At 36.6% G+C, this 22,186-nt stretch overlaps 1 non-coding gene across 1 annotated transcript; it reads right to left on the bottom strand.

The window, feature by feature from the left end:
• Nucleotides 1-426: 426 nt before the first annotated feature.
• Nucleotides 427-499, bottom strand: Trnaa-ggc (transfer RNA alanine (anticodon GGC)). The gene has a single exon. It is a non-coding gene; the product is annotated as a tRNA-Ala (tRNA).
• Nucleotides 500-22,186: the final 21,687 nt, after the last annotated feature.

A 22,186-nucleotide genomic window follows, 5' to 3' on the forward strand; every position in this document is an offset into this window, starting at 1 on the left:
TCAATGCATTGCACCAACTATTACTGGATTATTGAATGAATAAGTTTTACATATTTCTTGAAAATAAAACTCTTGTTTTAACAGCTCACTGATTCTAAATTGTCTACCTTTTATGTTCTGCCATTTCTGAAATTTACACACATTTTATAATTGATGGCATACCAGTTTGTCTGTTTCTTTTCTCTAGTGGTACTTAAAAGTGTGCTGCACTTTGCAATTGAATTGGATAAAATATAGTATATTGCCAAAGAGCTTTGAGAAAACACTGTCAATTCACATTGTCACCAATACTTTAAGAATAATTTTTGAATATAGAGTAATTTTTAAATTTCCGGTAAAAATGGTAAATCATAGTTTTAATCTGCATTTGTTTGTATAATTTGATTACTTTCTTACCTCTTATTTCTGTTATTTATTTTTTTGGGTGGGGGATGCTGGGAATTGAACCCAGGGCCTTGTACTTGCCAGGCAGGCACTCTACCAACTGAGCTATATCCCCAGCCCTATTTTCTATTATTATATTTGTGTTTTCTTATAAATTTATTACTATAATAAGCATGGTTTATTGAATACTTACCAAGTGCTCGTTAGGGAATACCCTTTCCTAAATAGGCATTTTTTTTTTTGATGAGGCAACTAATTTGTAGGAATATTTTATTCATTTACTGAAAATATTACTTTGTTATTCTTTGAAAGATATTTTTTAGATTATTTCTAGTTTGAAGATTTCCTTTTCCTTTGGTTTATATTTCTTAACATTCCAAAGTGTTTTTCACTTTGTTGTTTGTTTAATGTGGTTACCTTTATTAATTTGCTTTATAAATATGCTTAGAAAAGTCTTTCTCACCTCAATTCACTAAATATTCACTTCTATTTTGCCACTTTTTAAATACTTTATTTATAACATTCATCTCATTGGTTACATTCATCTCTTTTGTTGGTCCAGAATTTTATTTCATTATTGTTGTATCATGTTGGGTTAGGACCTAACTGGAATTTCCCCAAATATCTGATTTATCCAATGCCATTTTGAAAACTGTGTCTTTTCTCATTGTCTTGTGATATTTACTCCAACATAAATATATATATATATGCATATAAATGTATATATTAGCAGGACTATCCCCATAGCTATTGCAGATATTCTGTTCATCTCAGTGTGCATTTTAGTAGTGCATATTTTCAATAATTTTGGCACTAAAATATATTTTAGCATTTTGTAGGACACATATCTTCAGTGAACTTTCTTCTTTTTCATTTCCATTCAATCCCTCATTCTTATTTTTCGGAAAAATTTTTGATAATCTTTTTTTTTTTTTTTTTTTTTGCAGTACTGGGGATCGAATTCAGGGCCTTGTGCTTGTGAGGCAATCACTTTTACCAGCTGAGCTATCTCCCCAGCCCTTGATAATCTTTTGTGACCATTCTGATGAATATATTTAAAGTTTTTTTTTTTTTTTTCAAATTCTGTCTTCTTTTGAATTCCTTCTGAAATTTTGACTGAAACTTTTCTTAGGATTATTCTCAAAATGATTTTGGACCTTGGTATCTAAACAATATTTACTCTTCTTATCTATTGCTCTTTTAAAATGATTTGATAATGACTTGAGTATGATAAAAACACAAGGTTTTTCCAGCTATATTTAGTATTGTTTACTATTTTATATAACATTTTATTTATTGCATGTCTGTTATGTGCTAGTCATTGTTTTGATTGCTAGAGATACAAATATAAACAAGACAATTAAGTTCCTGTCCTAGATAAACATATTAAAATTAGGGAGAATTATAATAATATGTTAATGAGTTAATACATACTATAATTTCAGGTAGTTATAAGTGTTATGAAGTTTGAGGTGATAGGTAGGCTAGGTAGTGAGTGAGAGTGAGTGCTCTTTTACAAAGGATGACTGGAGAGGTCATCTCTAAGGAGCTGATACCTGACCCAAGAGAACCTGAGGGCATGGAAGAATCCAGGCAGAGTGACTAGCTGGTGTGGAAGTACAATAATAGGGTTTTCCAGAGACACAAAACCAATAGGACATATAAAGAGATATAAAATAATATTTATTATGGGGATTGGCTCCCATGATTAAGGAATTATAAAAACCTACAATATATCATCTGCAAGCTGCAGAACCAGGAACGTCAGCGGTATAATTCTAAGTCCAAAGGCCTGAGAACTAGGAGTTCTGATATCTGAGGCAGAAGAAGATAAAAGTCCCAATTCAAGCAGAGAAAGAAAATTTACTCTTTCCTCCACATTTTGTTCTGTTCAGGCTCTCAATGAAGTATGTAATGATCACTTACTTTAGTGAAGGACATCTTCTTTATTTAGTTTACCTATTTGAATGTCAATCTTTTTCAGAATCACTCTCACAGTTGCACATAGAGATAATGTCTTAGCAGCTCCCTGGACATACCTTAGCCCGGTGAGGTTGACACATAAAATTAACCACCACACAAGTGTCCTAAAGTGGGACTGAACATGATAGGCTCGAGCAATGGCATTACTGCCCAATTAGCTGGAGAAAAATGGTCAGAGACATAGCAGTCAGTGTGAGAGGGACAGAAAGACAAATGGTGCTTGATGTTTTATGGCAAAAAAGGAATTTAGATTTTATATTAAGTGTAAGGGGTGAGAAGTCATTGAATCATTTCAACTGGGGGAATTAACATGATATGAATTGTGTTTTAAAAAAATTCCTTTGACTTCTGGGTAAAGAAGATACTGTTGGGGCAGGATCAAGAGGAAAGATAGGAAAACCAGATAAGACTCGTGAGATGAAATTCAGATAAGAGATGAAGGCAACCTGGGCCAGGTCACAGGAATGAGGTGGTAAGAAGCAATTAGATTCTACTTAGCAGCAACAGCAATTGTCGCTAGTTGTCTCTGGGTGTGCAGAGCTGTGGCTTGTGGGTGGCACCTTCACTGAGGAAAGGAAGAACACCAGACAGAGTTTTAAATGGCCATTCAAGTCAACACGTGAAGTTCCTACTATATGGATAAGAAAGTTGGGAAATACTTGAAACAGAGATATATGTTTAGATGTTCTGTAAAGCAAACTATCTGTTCATTTAGGTATCTATGATGAAACATAGGTAGTCAGTTAATAATTGAGTAATGCTCAAATTGGCAGATTTGAAATGCTGCTTTGAATCACCACTATTACTTTTTTTTTTTTGCAAAAGTAAAAACAAAAGGTATCTTTCAAATCATTCTCTCCAATACAATTTGCTCTGTCCAACTGAGCCTTCTAGGCAACTGTTTAATATTCAGTGTACACTGTCCCATACTCAGGGCACATTTCCATTTCATAATTGTTCCCTACATGATATACATAGAGGTAGCATTTAAAACCTAGACTTGATGTGCCTCACAGGAATTTAATGTCATTCACAGACCTGATAAAGAGAAGGAAGACAAAAGGAGCAGGGAAAGAAGATCCATCAAGACAGTAACTGAAGAAGTAGTAAGACCAGTAGGCAGTGAAGACTCCAGTGAAGACCATGATGGGAGTAGGAGAGCGTGAATGTGGTGGGAGTTCACCAGAGCTGACCATAGACTGAGCCTTGGACTGTTATAATGCTTGCTGTGGCTGCACTCAACTAGCTGGCTTGCACTGGGGCTATGCAGTGGAAAGGAAGTTTGGGGGTTGGAAAGAATGTGACAAAACGCAGAAAAAGTATATAGACAACTTCTTAGAAAACTTCTGCTATGAGGAGGAGCAAAGGAGTGTGGTTGGAGAAGGTTGTTGAGTTGAGGGAGATAATTTTTTGATGGATGATTTTAAAGCTGATAGAGGAGACTTTGGTACTGATGGGAATGATCCAGGAAAAAAGTTATTATTGCAGATGAGACAGAGACAACCACAGAAGTCAAGTCCTTAGGAACAAATAGAATCTCTAGCACAAGGTGAAGGTCAGCTTTTAGATGGGAGAGGGAATCATTTATCAGATTTTAATTTTATCTTCATAATCTCTATTTCTAGCAGTTCTGAAATACAACATGTTCTGTAAAGCAAACTATCTGTTCATTTAGGTATCTATGATGAAACATAGGTAGTCAGTTAATAATTGAGTAATGCTCAAATTGGCAGATTTGAAATGCTGCTTTGAATCACCACTATTACTTTTTTTTTTTTTGCAAAAGTAAAAACAAAAGGTATCTTTCAAATCATTCTCTCCAATACAATTTGCTCTGTCCAACTGAGCCTTCTAGGCAACTGTTTAATATTCAGTGTACACTGTCCCATACTCAGGGCACATTTCCATTTCATAATTGTTCCCTACTTGAATGTATTACTAAATGGTAGGGAAACTCACTATAAAACAAACAACAGACTGGAGCTCTTAGTGAAAAGACACAGACTTGAGGTTGCTAACCTGTGTGGAGATCTACACTGCTCTCCTAGAAACCAAGTGCCAGGGGAGCCTTTTCGCACAGGTGACACTGCTTCCAAAGGTTAGCATTTTCAAAGTTTCTTTTCTTAAAGAGCACATTGTATTTTGAGGTTTGGGTTGTAACAAAATGTTTGTGTATTTCTATTTAAAATATTAGCTGACAAAATTTTAAGTATTTATTTTGTATAATAAAATGTTTTGATAGGTATATATGTCATGGAAGGGTTAAATCCACCTAATTAATATATGTTATCTTACACGATTATTATTTTTTATGGTGAGAACACTTAAAATCTATTTTCTTAGCAATTTTGAAGTACAAAATATATTGTTGTTAATCATAATCACCAGGATGTGCAATTAATTGCTTGAAATTATTCCTCCTGTCTAACTAAGTTTTGTATTATTTGACTATCATTTCCCAACTCCCCCTACTTCTCAGGCTCTGGTGACCAGCATTATAATCTTTGCTTCTGTGAGTTTAACACATTTTAGATTCTGCAAGTATGTGAGGTCATGTGGTATTTGTCTTTTTATGCCTTAGTTCATCCATGGTGTTGCAAACAACAGGATTTTCTTCTTAAGAGTAAATAGTTGGAATTTTGACCCAGCTATCCCACTTCTTGGTCTATACCCAAAGGTCTTAAAATCAGCATACTACAGTGATGCAGCCACATCAATGTTCATAGCAGTTCAATCACAATAACTAGATTGTGGAACCAACCTAGATGCCTGCCCTTCAATAGATGAATGGATAAATAAACTGTGGCATATATACACAATGGAATATTATTCAGTCATAAAGAAGAATAAAATTATGGCATTTTCAGGTAAATGGATGGAGTTGGAGAATATCATGCTAAGTGAGATAAGCCAATCCCAAAAAACCAAAGGCCAAATGACTTCTGTGCTAAGCAAATGATGATACATAATGGTGGGGAGTGGGTAAAGGAAGAATGGAGGAAGGATGGATTGTGTAGAGGGGGAGGGGATGGGAGGAAGGAAAGATAATAAAATGAAGCAAACATCATTACCCTATGTACATGTATTATTACACAAGTGGTATGACTCTACTTTGTGTACAACCAGAGAAATGGAAGTTATACCCTATTTTGTACAATGAATAATAAAAAAAAGAGTAAATAGTATTCTATTGTGTATATGTATCACCATTTTCTTTATCCATTCATCCATTAATGAACATTTGGGTTGATTCTAGATTTTGATCATTCTGTATAATATTGCAATGGACATGGGAATGCAGATATCCTTTCAACATACTGATTTCATTTCCTTTCAATAAACATTGAATTGTAGGAGTGCTGGATCATATTATTATTATTAATTTTGCAGCACTGTGGATTCAACCCAGGGTCTTGCACAAGCTCTGCCACTGAGCTCCATCCCTAGTCCTCTATTTTTCATTTTTTGAAGAAGCTTCATGCAGTTTTCCATGATGGCTGTACTAATTTACATTCCTTCCAACAGTGGGCAAGGATTTGCTTTTCTCCACAGCCTCATTAACACTATCTCTTGTCTTTTTTGATAATAACCTTTCTAACAGGTGTGAGGCAATGTACCTCATCATGATTTTAATTTGCATTTCCCTGATGTTTAATTAGTAATGTTACGCATTCTTTCACATACCTGTTGGCCTTTCATGAGAATGTTCTTAAAATAAATAAAAATTACCACGGATTTTGTCCTCATATTAATAATTCTGACTTATAGTGAGATTCAGCCTGCAGGAATTAAGAGGAGAATAGTTCATAGAGTGATAGTGTGTTCATCATTACAGAAGATTGGCATTGAGTGCAACACCGGATAATTTACATTGGAATCAAATAATGTGAGTCTGTTGAAATTATAATTACTTGCAGAAATTTTTTCAGCATAAGTTAATTTTTCTCTTAAGCTCCCTTAAACATTCTTCTTATTTCTAAAAGAAAGGTAAGCAAAAAATAAATGAATAAATATTAAAAAATAGGTAAGTGAAAGTGATACTTGATTTCCTTTTTACTTTACTCTCTGCAGTATTCTTCTAAGCTGATGAAAATATTATCACTCGGGTTTAGGCTATGCTTTTAGTTGCTGCTATGGGGATTGATGTAGGTATTAGAGGAGACATTTAGCAAATCTCAACCTCTCAACCAGTTCTCTGTATACATAGTTGGAATTGCTTTCTGAAATGATGACTGTGACCATCTCAATAGGTACTCAGTGACAAATGTATCACTCTGCCCAGAGTCTCTTGGATGATTCTCTTCATTGCAGTCTAGAGAAATCACACAGCTTTCCAGGACTTCATTGTTCTTAATACAGTCAACCACTGACAAGCTGAAATCTGTTTGTGAAAGAGTCAAATTTCAGCAGAAAATCAGGAAAATGCAAATTTATTATAAGATTATGAAAGCATCTTAGATTTTAGGACCACAAAATGACTTACAGCTTTTGTTTGTAGCTATCCTCACCCTGCTCCTCTCTACCCTCCAGGACAACTTAGACATCAAGCAAGTAAGACTACAGTCTTTCTTAGATACATCAATCCTCCTTCTCATTTATTCCTCTATCAGGGCTGGTGCTGCTGACTGTATCAATGGATCATGTCTGAGCTATTGCCAAAAGATATAGATTAGACAACTATTAACCATGAAGTGCAACCTTGGGTCAGGATGATAAAGGAAAATGTTAATTAAGGGTACTCACACATATTCCAAATAAAATTACCTGGGTAAAAGGGATTGTCTCTCTTTTTTTGGCATGGTATTAGATATGAAGAGCTAACATTTATTGTGATATTACTTACATTATGTCTAAACTTCATGTATATCATTTCATTCCCTCAAGAAGTTATATGCATATTAATTGTCTTTCAGATGCCAGGTGATAGGTTTGGCATAACTAAGGTGGATATATTACCTGCATGCCTTGAGCTTCCAGTCTAGTGACAGACAAGGATGATAGAATTAATGAAATTAATGACATTGATTATTAAGTTGCCCTAAGCATTTCATGTATCACCACTTTAAAAATGAAGTAATAAAGCTTATGAAAGCAAACTAACATGCATGAAGATTCAAATTTAATTATTTTTGTCTCTGAGGACAGTTTGAATCCCAGTTCTGCCACCTGACAGCTATGTGATCGTGAGAAAGTTATGTTATCTTTCCTTCTTTATTTCCTGATATGACGGATGAGGGCAATAAGATTACTTCACATTTGTCTGAGTCTATTTTCTGCTGCCTTATAGAATACCACTGACTAGGTAAGTTATAAACAATAGAAGTTTATTCAGTTTATGCTTCCAGAAGCTGGTAAGTCCAAGGTCAAGGGACTGACCACATCAGTGAGGGACTTATTACTGCATCCTGACATGGCAGAAGGGCAAGTGAACCAAGAGAAAATCAAGGAAGCTGAACCCACCCTGCACCTGAGATCACAGGATTGATGTACTCAGAATGGTGGTCCTCTCATGTTTTAATCACTTCTTTAAGGTACCCTCTCTAGTGTTGTCACAGTAGCAATTCAATGTCAATATGAGTTTTGCAGAGAGTCATTGAAACCATAGCAAAACTTTCCCTTTTTCATTTATTTAGATCCTTCTCAGTCTTCCAATCTCAGTTTAGTCCTTGCTTCTCAGGAAGAGCTTCCCTGCTCACTCTTTTCTAGCCCCTAAGACTTTTTTGTAAATGTATTCTGTAGTGCCTTTGTGGCATTTTCTTCTCAGAGTACTAACTCACTGCTGCTCAGTTGCCTGTTTACTTGCTATAGGAAAAATGTTGAAGATAACGAAATGTATGAGAGTATTAAATTCAACACACCCTCTGGTATGTTCTCATATTTTGCCATATCTGTCTCAATTCTACCATATTTATGGGAATAAGGGAGTGATTCTATTTTACTCTGATACTGGGTGAAATGGCCTTTAAGTGAAAGCTTAGTAAAGAAACGTCATTACCATGAAGCCAGAGCAGTAGCAAAAGGAGAGGAAAGGCAAGGTAGCCAGTGGTGGGCAGGACTTGACAGGGAGGTGAAAAGAGCTCTCCAATCCTGCCCAAAGCTTCACACCTACTGGCACATTCATTCAACACCTTAGTCTGCAGACTGATATATTTTTGATGGGGGAAAATTTAAGGAAATCCTGGAGAGTCAAAACAGACAGAAGACACAGTTCCTCTATCCTCAATCAATGGGACTCTTTGGGCCATAGCTTTGCCTTCCTGCAACCTGGGTCCAATCTGTTTCAAATCAATATTTGTTGATGCATAATTTCATGGAGCAGTCTTGTTTTCTATAGCAAGGTTGTCTTTTAATAAGATGACCAAGCACGACTTTATAAGGCAAACAAATGAAATAAAACCTTCCAGGCTACTACTGCAAAGGTTCCTTTTTTTTTTTTTTTTTTTCCAGCTCCAATACAGACCTTTCAGTGAAATGGCCTGACAGTTTTATGTGTTCCTTCCTGTTTAGCATGGCACTGAGGATGGAATTTGGGCTTTTTCTGTCTGAATTCAGGCCCACCATGACCTACTGAAGTCACTTTCTCAAAATAAAGACAGACTTAAATAATAAACTTTCAAAAATCACCCTAAACTAGGGTATTATGGTTCTTCTCTTCATTTGTGATTTTTTTTAACTGTAGAGATTATAAAAGTATAAAACTAATGAACTGTAACTATTTTACTTTCCAGAACGTGGATCATTCTAGAAACATGTAATGATGTGTTACAAAGGATGTGTTGAACTGGAACTGTGTGGGGGATGTATAGAAACTCAGGAGAATTACAGTTGCATGTGTTCTTACAACATGTACAATCAGAAAAATGAGATATTATACTCCATTTATATATGATTTATCAAAATGCATAAATGCATTTTACTGTCATGTATAACTAATTAGAACAAATTAAAATTATTAAAAAAAGAATAAAGTTTAAAGGTTCTATCACCCAACTAAAGAGAAAATCAAGCAAGAAAATTTTAGAGTAGACATGGACAGACCTTTCATGTGAGAGAGCTCTAGAGTCTTTCAGTGAATCTGATTGTTATTTATTGAAAGAACAGCTTTTCATCCTTTTTCTAAAAATACATTATACTTTTTGAGCAGTTTTTGGTTCTTAGAAAAATTATCAGAAAGTCCAGAGAGTATCCATATATCTCTACCCCTATTCCCCACTGTCTTCCATGTTATAAGCATCCTGCACCACATTGGTATATTTGTTACAATCAATGAACCTTTACTTCATTATCATCCTATGTCCATAGTTCATGTTAGTGTTTAGGCTCAATGTTCATTCTGTGAGTTTGGACTAGTGAATTATGACATATATCTACCATGATAGCATCATACAGAGTTTGATTGCTCCCCAAATCTTCTGTGCTCTGCTTATTTATCTTTTCCTTCTGAGCTCCTGGCAACCAAAGATCTTTCTGCCATTTTTATGGTTATGCTTTTTCCAGAAGGCCATATACCTGGAATCATAAATGTGTTACCTTTTTTATAATGTTTTTTTTCACTCATTAATTTGTATTTAATGTTTCTCTATATCTTGTCTTGGTAGCTCAATTATTTTTAGCACTATATAATATATACTACTGTTTATTTAATCCATTTACATTCTAAAGGACATCTTCATGGCTTCTGAGTTTTGACAATTAAAAATAAAGCATCTCTAATATCCCTATGTAGGTTTTTATGTGAAAATAAGTTTTCATTTCATTTGGATAAATACCAAAGAGTGAGGCTGCTGGATCATATTGCAAAAGTATGTTTAGCTTTGTAAGAAACTGCCTAGCTGTTTTCAAAGTGGCTGCACCATTTTGGATTCCCACCTGCAATGGATGACAGTTCCTGTTGTTCAACATTCTTGCCAACATTTGGCATTGCCAGTGTTTGGATTTTGACCATTCTTGTGGGAGTATAGTGGTATCTCACCACTTTTTCCCATTTAATTTGAGAGATGTCTCCTCATTTTGGAAGAGGAGCAGTGAATCTCTGTGCTGAATGTGGCCAGGAATAGATAAGAAGGAGATGACTGCAGTGTTGAAGTAGTAGCAATGAGCAATTTCTGTCTAATCACAGGACTTCATGGTTTGTCCCTAAAACTCAGTTTAGAACCCCAAAGGGATTATTGGCAATGTCAAATCTAAGCTTTGAGTAAACTATGGAAAAATAAAAATGACTGGAAAATATGCTCATTTCCTCAGCTTAGTGAAGTTACGTGTGACTTTAGTTTGTGAACTCTAATGCAGATTGTTTAGATCTGGATTTATAAAAATGCAGTTTGTTTAGATCCGGATGTATGCAAAACTCACAAACTCTCCAGTTTTATACTTGCATGACCCATAGTCATTTGCTCACCATGATTCTCAGGTTATGTCGTGGCTCATACTTTGGTGATAGATTGTATCTCCAAGAATCTCAGCTGAGCTTCTGCTGTACCATTCCAGTCATCAGTGTAGTCATATTAAAGAACCAAGGAAAATAAGATGAAATATTTTGCCCCCTGGTTTCTGCTAATCACCTTGAGATGCAGAGTCTGTAGTCTGTGAATGTAATAATGATGTAAATAAAAGTTACAGTAGAAAGAAAGAGGAATGCACACTGAAACACTGGCCCCCTTCATAGAGGCTGTTCTCTGAAAAGCAGATAGCAGTCCATTCATCTCTTTAGTCAAGTACTTAATAGGCTCAATTTTTGAAGTAAGTTCATTTTTCACAGTGTATTTTGAAATTACATAATCTTTATTGCCACAACATCCATTTATACGCTTACAGAGATAGTCCTTTCTTTGCATAGTATCTTGTGACAGAAGTTCTTGCATATTGAAATTTTATCCTAATATTATACAGTTCCATATATTTGAAATTTAATCTTGTTTAAGAACCTCATACTTCAATGGGAAAATTATTGCCATCAGACATAAAGTCCCTCATCTTCTCATCCCTAAACCAATTCATGTTTGCATCCATCAGCCATGGAGGAAGTATCCCTCTCTTCCCATGGGCCATGCATTATCTGTCCTCTGCATCCATTCTAGGGGAAGAAAGAGTTCATATTTTGAAATATTCTTTCTTAAACACATTCACACATTCACTATGTCTTTATCCCCTGTGCCTGTTACTTAGTAGGGCTTCATGCTTTCAACTTTTAAATACTACTTTCTCCATCTTTCCTGATTTTTCTTCTTCAGTCCATTCTTATTTTTTTGTTTTATTTTTTGACTCCTTCTCTGCCCTCTTCATTTGGTAACTCAGGGTTTGGTCTCACATTGTCATCTTTTCCATCTCTAACTTTTGTCCTTGAGTGATCTCATCAGTTCATGGTTGGGAGCTCACTCCTGGTGATGAATCCCACATTTCCAAAGGAGTCATCCACATCTCTCTGCCTAGCTCTTTGTTTTCATGTCAAATGTCTGCTTGACATCTCTCCATGGTTGTAGCTCAGATTCTCCAACTTAACAGATCCAAAATGAAATTCTGAGTTTTTCCTCTTTCCACCTCTCAAACTCCTTCTGTCCTTTCATTTAAAAAGTACAGTGTTCTCTGATAAGTGAATGCTGATACATGACAAGTGGGGTAAGGGAAGAATGGAGGAACTTTGGATTGTACAGAGGGGAGTGAGGGGAAGGGAGGGGCAGGGGTGGGAAAGATGGTGGAATGAGACAGACATCATTGCCCTATATACATGTATGATTGCACAAATGGTGTGACTGCATCATGTACAACCAGAGAATTGAGAAATTGTACTCCATTTGTGTATGATGAATCACAATGCATTCTGGTTTTTTTTATAACTAAATAGAACAATTTTTTTTAAAAGTACAGTGTTTCATGAAATTGCTCAAAACAAAAATCTGGGCGTCCCTCTTTTCTGATAAACTAGACATTAAATATGTTTCATCAGATAGTTACTTGGAACCAGTATGTGACATTGTCTTCTTCACCTGATGTATACCCAACCCTCTTAGTCCAGGCCTCCACTTTCTTTTGCCCCAAGGAACATGTCAGCTCTTCTGCTTTTTCACTCTTACCACTCTCAGCTGACACCATCCATTCTTCAAATTAGAGTAATGTGGATCTTCTCAATGTTAATCTGATAATTCTTTCTTTGATTAAGATCCTACAATAACTCCCCTTAAACTACTTTTAGATTCAACCTTCTTCCCATGATCTGGAATGATCTTCATTACCTTGTTTAGTCCACTCACTCTTCCTTCTTTCCAATTATTCCCTTTACTTGGACTCTTCAAATACCACTGGTATTATGTGGAAGGAAGGAAGGAAGTGAGGAGGGAAGGAGGGAGGGAAGAGTGCAAGAAGTGGGAAAGAAAGAAGGAAGGTTCTTCTTTATACTAAGGACTTAAGACCCGAGGGAAAAATAAGACACTACAGAGGCTAAATTCACTGTTCGTTCTGCTTGATCCTCCAGAACATTACTCCATTTGGCATAGTATAAGGCAAACACAAACATGAAAAAAGAAAAAGAAAAGCAAAGAAAACGCAATGAACCCTCCCTAATTTAAAATTATAAGCTTATTTATGAAATTAGTGTGATTTAGCAAAAAAAGTTAATTCTGAGTTCGTTGGAGTATCATTTACCCACTGTGGAAGTTTCATTAATCTCTTAGCTCCCATTTCATTATCCTATAAATGTGACATAATAAATCTACCTCATATTTTAGTTGCAATAATTAAATGATAATTGCAGGTTTAGCATGTTGTGGCACTTGAAATCTGTTAGTCCTCTTACTTTGTCTACAGAAACACTTTTTATATGTTTTGTGACTTCCCTTGTCAGGTAATAACAACAGCAATTCTCTTAACTGTTTCTACAGCTACCGATAGCTTTTAGTAAGCATCTACTCTAGGTCAGACTCAGGATTGAGAGCTTTGCATACATCATTTCCTTGAATCTTCCTCACCTGTGTCTGTATTTCCTGAAAACTTTGGTAAGATGTTTCTTCAAGAAAATGTTTCCATAATTAAGCACATTTCACAAAGGTAAAACACAGGCTTGTCTTGTAAAGTTATACTATATAACTTTTACTAGAAAAATAAAGATCTGGAAAAGTCTTCTATTAAACAGTATTTCATTAATTTATATATCACTAGGAAAATCATCCCTCCATGACTAATGTTTTTGTTTGTCTGATGTTTGTGCTTGGAAACTGCTTGTATTCTGCAGCTTTAATGTTCTTTGGGACACATATTTTAATTTAACATACTAGAATTCTATTCATGCTGCTTCAAAACAAATGAAGTTTGGTAAAATTTTGTGTTACAGACAACATTGTCTTTTTTACTGCATTCAACATAACTCATTGTTATCTCCACCATTCATTTATGATCCTGAAGGGGTCGATTTGCCCCTTTATCACAAATCATTCTTTTGCTAATTATGAAACATTATAAAAGTCAGAAATTTTACATATAGAATTTTAGGGAGAAATGCTGGGAGACACAAAAGCTTTTAGTCTAGAGTAATACGTGAATTAAATATTTAGATTTAATTTTTCTTAGAATTTTAAGCTATTACATCATGTGAAATAGCAATGATTTATAGAATATGTTTTATTCATATGCTATTTTTCTTATTAAATTTTTTTTCAAATTTTGTTCAGTATTATATATGACCTAATCATGCCTCTGGGAAGGAATTGCTAGGCTTAAGATGAAAGAGAATAATAAAATAGCATTTTTAAAGAGTTCTCTAGGGCAGGGATGTGGTCCTATTTTCATTTGAATAAGCAGTCATGGCAATGTCTGGCATAGTGTAGATATTCAGTGAATATTTAATAAAATATTAGGTTTCTTTGTCATTAAAAGGTAGTCAGATATTTTAGAGCCACAACGGACACAGAAATCTGACACCTGAATCTCTTTAATAGGTTTCTGATAACTATTTAGAACTAGGATTAGGTTCTTTTAGATTTACTTGTTATTATCAAGAATGTCCAAAGGAAGTCATAAAAATTATTATACTTTTAAATGGTAAGACTTTTGTTCTGATGGTTTTGGAAAGGATAGTTGACATTTGGCAGGTTTTAACACTGTTTCATCTGTACTAGATATTAAAGAAAAGAGTGTTCAATAACTTTTGTTAAATCATGATAAGGAAGACTTTATTCAGGACCACTATAACAGGTACAGATACACAGCAATGGAATTTGTAGTCAGGGAGAGAGATTGGTCTCTGCACCAAATACCATGACAAGTGAGAAATTATAATCAAAGAGAAGGATTGGGATCAGAGGATGGAAAATTACTAAAAGAAAACATCAGGCTTAAGGGAAATTCTGCCTAAACTGACATTATGGGATTCTTGCTGAAGACTGGGAAGGGTGATCAGACATTACCTGAGGCAAGAAGAGAATGAGAAGCCTGATAAGATCAGATGTTGAGGGTGATCAGATATCAAGGACTGGGGTTTTTGCTAAACAGACATAACAGTGTTTCTTCCTAACACTGGATTTTCCAAGGAAGTCTACAAGGGGTGCTAGGAGAAGGTTCAAACAAAGAAACAGTCAGAGATATTTGCCAAAATTTAAGGTACAAAAGATAGACTTTTCTAGACCACTTTTAATAAACTTTTGTCATTAAACTCTTGTTGTTTCTTAGAATTTTTTCTACCTAGTTCTTTCCTTCTTAGGGTTTATGGAGTCTTAAAATCATAGAGAATGGTAAGATTTCTTTTGTCTATAATTCCTAGGTAACTACCAAAGAAAATGACCGAATTGAGAAAGGATAGTTGTCATTTGGCAGATTTTAACAAATCTATTGTCAAAATAGACAATAGAAAAATACATAGGAAATTCATGTGAATTGAGTTCCTTATGTAATTACACTAAGTAACAGGTTTTCAAGAACTGCGGAAAGTCTAGGCAGAGGTATTATTCATCAACACTTGGGTAGCAACCTTTTCCCCAAGATGTAGTTCAAGAATGGGGAATGACACTAGTACTAAACAAAATAATATTGCTGGTAATGAAAGTTTCCATAAGGGTGGCAGTATAAGTGCAAATATAACAGACAAGGTGTGACCATAACATGCTGGAAGATCTGAGTAAAATTATATGCTTCCTTCTGGACAATAGGAGGAAAGGAAAGTATGCTGAAATTTGCTATGTATACCTTTGCCAGTAGGACCACCTGGTTTCTGGTGAGATTTCATATCTTTAGCTGAATATTGTGTGGTGGAGATTGTTGTTTATGTACATATGTGTTATCTCTTTTTGACAATGCTCAACTCATGAAACAGAGCAAAGAATAACATGAAAATCAAGTTTAAGTAGGGAATTTTTACAGGGTAGTTTGCTATGCATGCATAAATATTATTAACAAAATGTTCACGAGTCATTATAAGAGATCTGTGTCATGTTAGAAATTCAAATATTTTGATGAAGCGGTATAGTCAGAGCACAAATGAGCTTCCATCATCCTTTCAAGTGTTAGCTTGCTCACTCTGGCACATGATGGAAACTTGACCTTCTCTGCAGCAGCTCCATTCATTGCTGGGGGCTTGCATATGTTAAAGTCTTCTTTATGTCAAACTTCCATGTATATCTCTATCTCTACAGCTTCCGTCACCCTCTGCCCTTTGGGGACACAAAGAACAAATTTAACTTCTGTTCTTTATGACAGCTGGCCATTCAATTATTCATTCATTCATTCAACAGACCTTTATTGAGTAGCAACCATATGCAGGCACCAAGCACTCAAAGGTCAAAACTGCTCAACTATGTTCTCAAGAGTTTCAGTCTATTACATTAGCCATTAAACTTGCTGTTCTACAGGGTAAAAATCCCTTGTCTCCATGTATGTGCAATTCCAGGCTTTTATACTATTCTTCTCTTTCAGATGAGTTGGAGTTGAAGTCTCTCAAGGTTTGGAGTCCTGAGCGGAACACACTCTGACTGTTGCTTGATCAGAGCAGATTACACAGACTCACAGATGACATGCTCAGGATGCTGTGAGGCTGTTATTGGACCAAAACCAATTGTTTGTCAGTCATTTCACAAATGACAGTAGTGTTTTTGCTTTCAGTCTATTGAATTAAATCCAAAATCATCATCTAGCCTTATAAATCTGCCCAAGCTACCTGTATGAATGTGTGCACCACTACTCTCCGGGATCATTATGTGCTCTTTCCTATGTGTATGTCATTTTGCTTCCCCTTTCATGATGACCTATTTCTTTTCTTTCTTCTTCTTTTATTCTTTTGGTACTGGGAATGAAACAGTGGCTTAACCACTGAGCTACACATCCAGTCCTTTTAATATTTTATTAAGTTGCCTAAGACCTCACTAAGTTGCTGAGGCTGGCTTTGAACAGTTGATCCTCTTGCCTCAGCCTCCTGAGCTGCTGGGATTACAGTCATGCACCACTCTGCCTGGCATGATGACCTACTTCAAAACTAAAGGATTGGTCATCTTGGATGCCTTTTTATTCCTTAAAAATTCTCATTGTCGAGGTTTCAAGATGGCGGACTAGAGAGCGGCTGCATTTCATGTTGCTCCAGGATGCAGGATTCAAAAGAGGAGATAGTGAGAGACTTGGGACCAACTCAAAGCCACTGGGTGAGTCTCTCCCGTTGGGGAGGTGTCCCGGATGGGGCGGTAGCCCCGGAACTCAGGGAACTTTGTGAAATAGAGTTGCCCGGCGAGACGCCCCTCCCCCCACTGGAGCGGTAAACACGGACCACTGGGATCATCGTAGAGGAGGTGGCTCAGCACAGCGCTTGGACTCGGAGCAACCACTGGGGCTCTGGGCGGCTGCCTGAGGAGGAGCAGCGTTGTGAGCTGTTTAGACTCAGAGCGACCACTTCTGAACACCGGGGGGGTTGCCTGGAGGAAGAGGAGAAGCGCAACGGGTCACTTGGTCTAGGAGTGACTGCATCAGAACTACAGGCGGTTGCCAGAGGAGGAGCTGTGTGGCGAGCTATTTGGACTCAGAACAACCGCTTCTGAACACCGGGGGGGCTGCCCGGAGAAAGAGGAGGAACATGGCGGGTCACTTGGTCTAGGAGTGACTGCATCAGAGCCACAGGTGGTTGCCAGAGGAGGAGGTGAGTGGTGAGTTGTTCGGACTCAAAGCGACCACTCCTGAACACCCCGGGGGGCTACCCCGAGGAGGAGGAGGAACAGGGTGGGTCACTTGGACTCGGAGTGACTGCCTAGGGCTACGGGCAGTTGGCGGGAGGAGGAGACGCCAAGTGAGTTGCTTGAACTCCTAGTGACTGTGTTGGAAACCGGGTGGCTGTCCGAAGGAGGAGGTGTGTGGTGGGTCTCTGGGTCTCGGAGCTATTGTACGGGGCTCCAGGTGGCGGCTCAGAGGAGGGGCCACATAGCCAGGCAATTAGTTGCAGAGCAGGGTCCCAGGACCGGCTTCTTGCTGGAAGAGCCGCACAGAGACACACCTAGGGGCTGAGCAAAGTTTCCAGGACTGCGGGCAGATTCTCTGAGGAGAGGCAGCCTAAGGAGACTCATCTGCGAAGGGTGAGGCTCCCAGGCCCAGGAGGTAGGTCCGGGCCCCTGGGAACGCTGCAGAGGAAGACAGCCCAGACCAGGCAGTAGTTGTAGATTGAGGGGAACCTCTAGGAAGGGAACTGACCAGCGAGACCTCCCCACCTGGTGAGCCTTCCCCGCCAGGTGAGGTTTTCCCACAAGGTCGGTAAAACCAGAGACACAGGAACAAACAGGCCATGCCTCAGCCTGCAGCCTAGTTCCCCTTTGGATGACCATTGGTCAACAAGTGGAGGCACCTCTGCCCACTATCAGGGAATATACCCCACCTGAGGGTCACCATCCCTAGAGAGGCAGCTTCCTGTGGAGCACCGCATTATCAACTTCCTCCAAGATTGCAGGCTACTGAAGGATAAGAGGGGATATACTAGCAATCTTCAGGGACATTATAAGTCAATAGAGGAAATCTGCAATATCTTAATGACCCACTGAGTCCTGAACAATATGAGAAAACAAGGGAAGAAAATGCCCCAAACAAATCTAGATGTTACATCAATAAAATCCAACGACAGCATGGCAGAAGAAATGGCAGAAAGGGAGTTCAGAATGTACATAATTAAAATGATCAGGGAAGCAAATGATGAGATGAAAGAGCAAATGCAGGCATTGAATGATGAGATGAAAGAGCAAATGCAGGCATTGAATGATAGCACCAATCGACAGTTAAAAGAGCAAATACAGGAAGCAAAAGATCATTTCAATAAAGAGTTAGAGATATTGAAAAAAAACCAAACAGAAATCCTTGAAATGAAGGAAACAATAAACCAAATTAAGAACTCCATAGAAAGCACAACTAATAGGATAGAACACCTGGAAGACAGAACCTCAGATATTGAAGACAAAATATTTAACCTTGAAAACAAAGTTGAACAAACAGAGAAGATGGTGAGAAATCATGAACAGAATCTCCAAGAACTATGGGATATCATGAAAAGGCCAAATTTAAGAATTATTGGGATTGAGGAAGGCGTAGAGAAAAAAACCAAAGGAATGAACAATCTATTCAATGAAATAATATCAGAAAATTTCCCAAATCTGAAGAATGAAATGCAAAATCAAGTCCAAGAGGCTTATAGGACTCCAAATACACAAAACTACAACAGACCCACACCAAGGCACATTATAATGAAAATACTGAACATACAAAATAAAGACAGAATTTTAAAGGCTGTGAGAGAAAAGAACCAAATTACATTCAGGGGGAAACCAATATAGATATCAGCAGGTTTTTTAATCCAGACCCTAAAAGCTAGAAGGGCCTGGAACAACATTTTTCAAGCTCTGAAAGAAAATGGATGCCAACCAAGAATCTTATACCCAGCAAAACTTACCTTCAAATTTGATGATGAAATAAGATCCTTCCATGATAAACAAAAGCTAAAGGAATTTACAAAAAGAAAGCCAGCATTACAGAACATTCTCAGCAAAATATTCCATGAGGAAGAGATAAAACACAAAGAAGCAAATCAGCAAAGGGAGGAATTATCCTAAAGGAATTGTCAAATAAAGGAGGAACCAAGTTGCGTCAAAAAAATAAATAAATAAATAAAATTTAAAAAATGAACCAAATGACCGGGAATACAAATCATATCTCAATAATAACCCTGAATGTTAATGGCCTGAATTCATCAATCAAAAGACATAGACTGGCAGATTGGATTAAAAAGAAAGATCCAACAATAAGTTGCCTGCAAGAGACTCACCTCATAGAAAGAGATACCCATACACTAAAGGTGAAAGGATGGGGAAAAACATACCATGCACATGGACTCAGCAAAAAAACTGGAGTATCCATCCTCATTTCCGATAATGTGGACTTCAAGTCAAAGTTAGTCAGAAGGGATAAAGAAGGACATTTCATACTGCTTAAGGGAAGCATAAATCAGCAAGATATAACAATCATAAACATCTATGCCCCAAACAGTGGCTCATCCATGTATGTCAAACAAATCCTTCTCAATTTTAGAAACCAAATAGACCATAACACAATAATACTATGTGATTTTAACACGCCTCTCTCACCACTGGACAGATCTTCCAAACAAAAATTGAACAAAGAAACCATAGATCTCAATAACACAATCAAGAATTTAGGCTTAACAGACATTTATAAAATATACCATCCAACCAAGAGTGAATACACTTTCTTCTCAGCAGCACATGGATCCTTCTCTAAAATAGACCATATATTATGCCACAAAGCTAATGTCAGCAAATACAAGAAGATAGAGACACTACCTTGTATTCTATCAGATCATAATGGATTGAAGTTCGAAATAAATGAAAGAGTAAAAAACAGAAACTACTCCAACACCTGGAGATTAAACAATATGCTATTATATGATGAATGGATAACAGAAGATATTAGGAAGGAAATTAAAAAATTCTTAGAGGTAAATGAGAACAAAGAAACATCATATCAAAATCTCTGGGACACTATGAAAGCAGTACTTAGAGGAAAATTTATTTCATGGAGCGCATTTAATAAAAAAAGTAAAACTCAACAAATAAACAACCTAACACTACAGCTCAAAGCCCTAGAAAAAGAAGAACAGACAACACCAAAAGTAGTAGAAGACAGGAAATAGTTAAACTCAGAGCTGAAATCAACGAAATTGAAATAAAAGAAACAATACAAAAAATTGACAAAATAAATAGTCGGTTCTTCGAAAAAATAAACAAAATAGATAAACCTTTAGCCACACTAACAAAGAGAAGACGAGAGAAAACCCAAATTACTAAAATTCGGAATGAACAAGGAAATATCACAACAGACACGATTGAAATACAAAACATAATTAGAAGCTATTTTGAAAATCTATACTCCAAAAAAATAGAAAATTTCAAAGACATCAACAGGTTTCTAGAGACATATGAATTGCCTAAACTGAACGAGGAGGACATACACAATTTAAATAGACCAATTTCAAGTAATGAAATAGATGAAGTCATCAAAAGCCTACCAACAAAGAAAAGTCCAAGACCAGATGGGTTTTCAGCCAACTTCTACAAAACCTTTAAAGAAGAGCTCATTCCAATACTTCTCAAAGTATTCCGTAAAATAGAAGAGGAGGGAACCCTCCAAACTCGTTCTATGAAGCCAATATCACCCTAATACCTAAACCAGACAGAGACACACCGAGGAAAGAAAATTTCAGACCAATATCCTTAATGAACATCGACGCAAAAATCCTAAACAAAATTTTAGCAAATTGCATACAAAAACATATTAAAAAGATAGTGTACATGATCAAGTGGGTACATGATCCCAGGGATGCAAGGTTGGTTCAACATCAGGAAATCAATAAATGTCATTTACCATATCAATAGACTTAAAGTCAAGAATCATATGATTATTTCAATAGATGCAGAAAAAGCATTTGATAAAATACAGCACCCCTTCATTCTCAAAACACTAGAAAAAATAGGGATAGTGGGAACATTCCTTAACATTGTAAAGGCCATCTATGCTAAGCCCAGGGCTAATATCATTCTAAATGGTGAAAAACTGAAAGCATTCCCCCTTAAAACTGGAACAAGGCAGGGATGCCCTCTTTCACCACTTCTTTTCAATATCGTCCTTGAAACTCTAGCCAGAGCAATTAGACAGACCAATGAAATTAAAGGGATACGAATAGGAAAAGAAGAACTCAAACTATCCCTGTTTGCTGATGATATGATTATATATTTAGAGGAACCAGGAAATTCCACCAGAAAACTTTTAGATCTCATAAGTGAATTCAGTAAAGTAGCAGGATATAAGATCAATGCACATAAATCTAAGGCATTTTTATACATAAGCGATGAATCTTCAGAAAGAGAAATTAGGAAAACCACCCCATTCACAATAGCATCAAAAAAAAATAAAATACTTGGGAATCAATCTCACAAAAGAGGTGAAAGACCTCTACAGTGAGAACTATAGAACACTAAAGAAAGAAATTAAAGAAAACCTCAGAAGATGGAAAGATCTCCCATGTTCTTGAATAGGAAGAATTAATATTGTCAAAATGGCCATACTACCAAAAGTGCTATACAGATTCAATGCAATTCCAATTAAAATCCCAATGATGTACCTTACAGAAATAGAGCAAGCAATTATGAAATTCATCTGGAAGAATAAAAAACCCAGAATAGCTAAAGAAATCTTCAGTAGAAAGAGTGAAGCAGGGGGTATCGCAATACCAGATCTTCAACTCTACTACAGAGCAATTGTAACAAAAATGGCATGGTATTGGTACCAAAATAGAAAGGTGGAT

Source organism: Sciurus carolinensis, chromosome 7 (genome assembly GCF_902686445.1).
Source record: "Sciurus carolinensis chromosome 7, mSciCar1.2, whole genome shotgun sequence".
NCBI classification, from domain to species: Eukaryota; Metazoa; Chordata; class Mammalia; order Rodentia; family Sciuridae; genus Sciurus; species Sciurus carolinensis.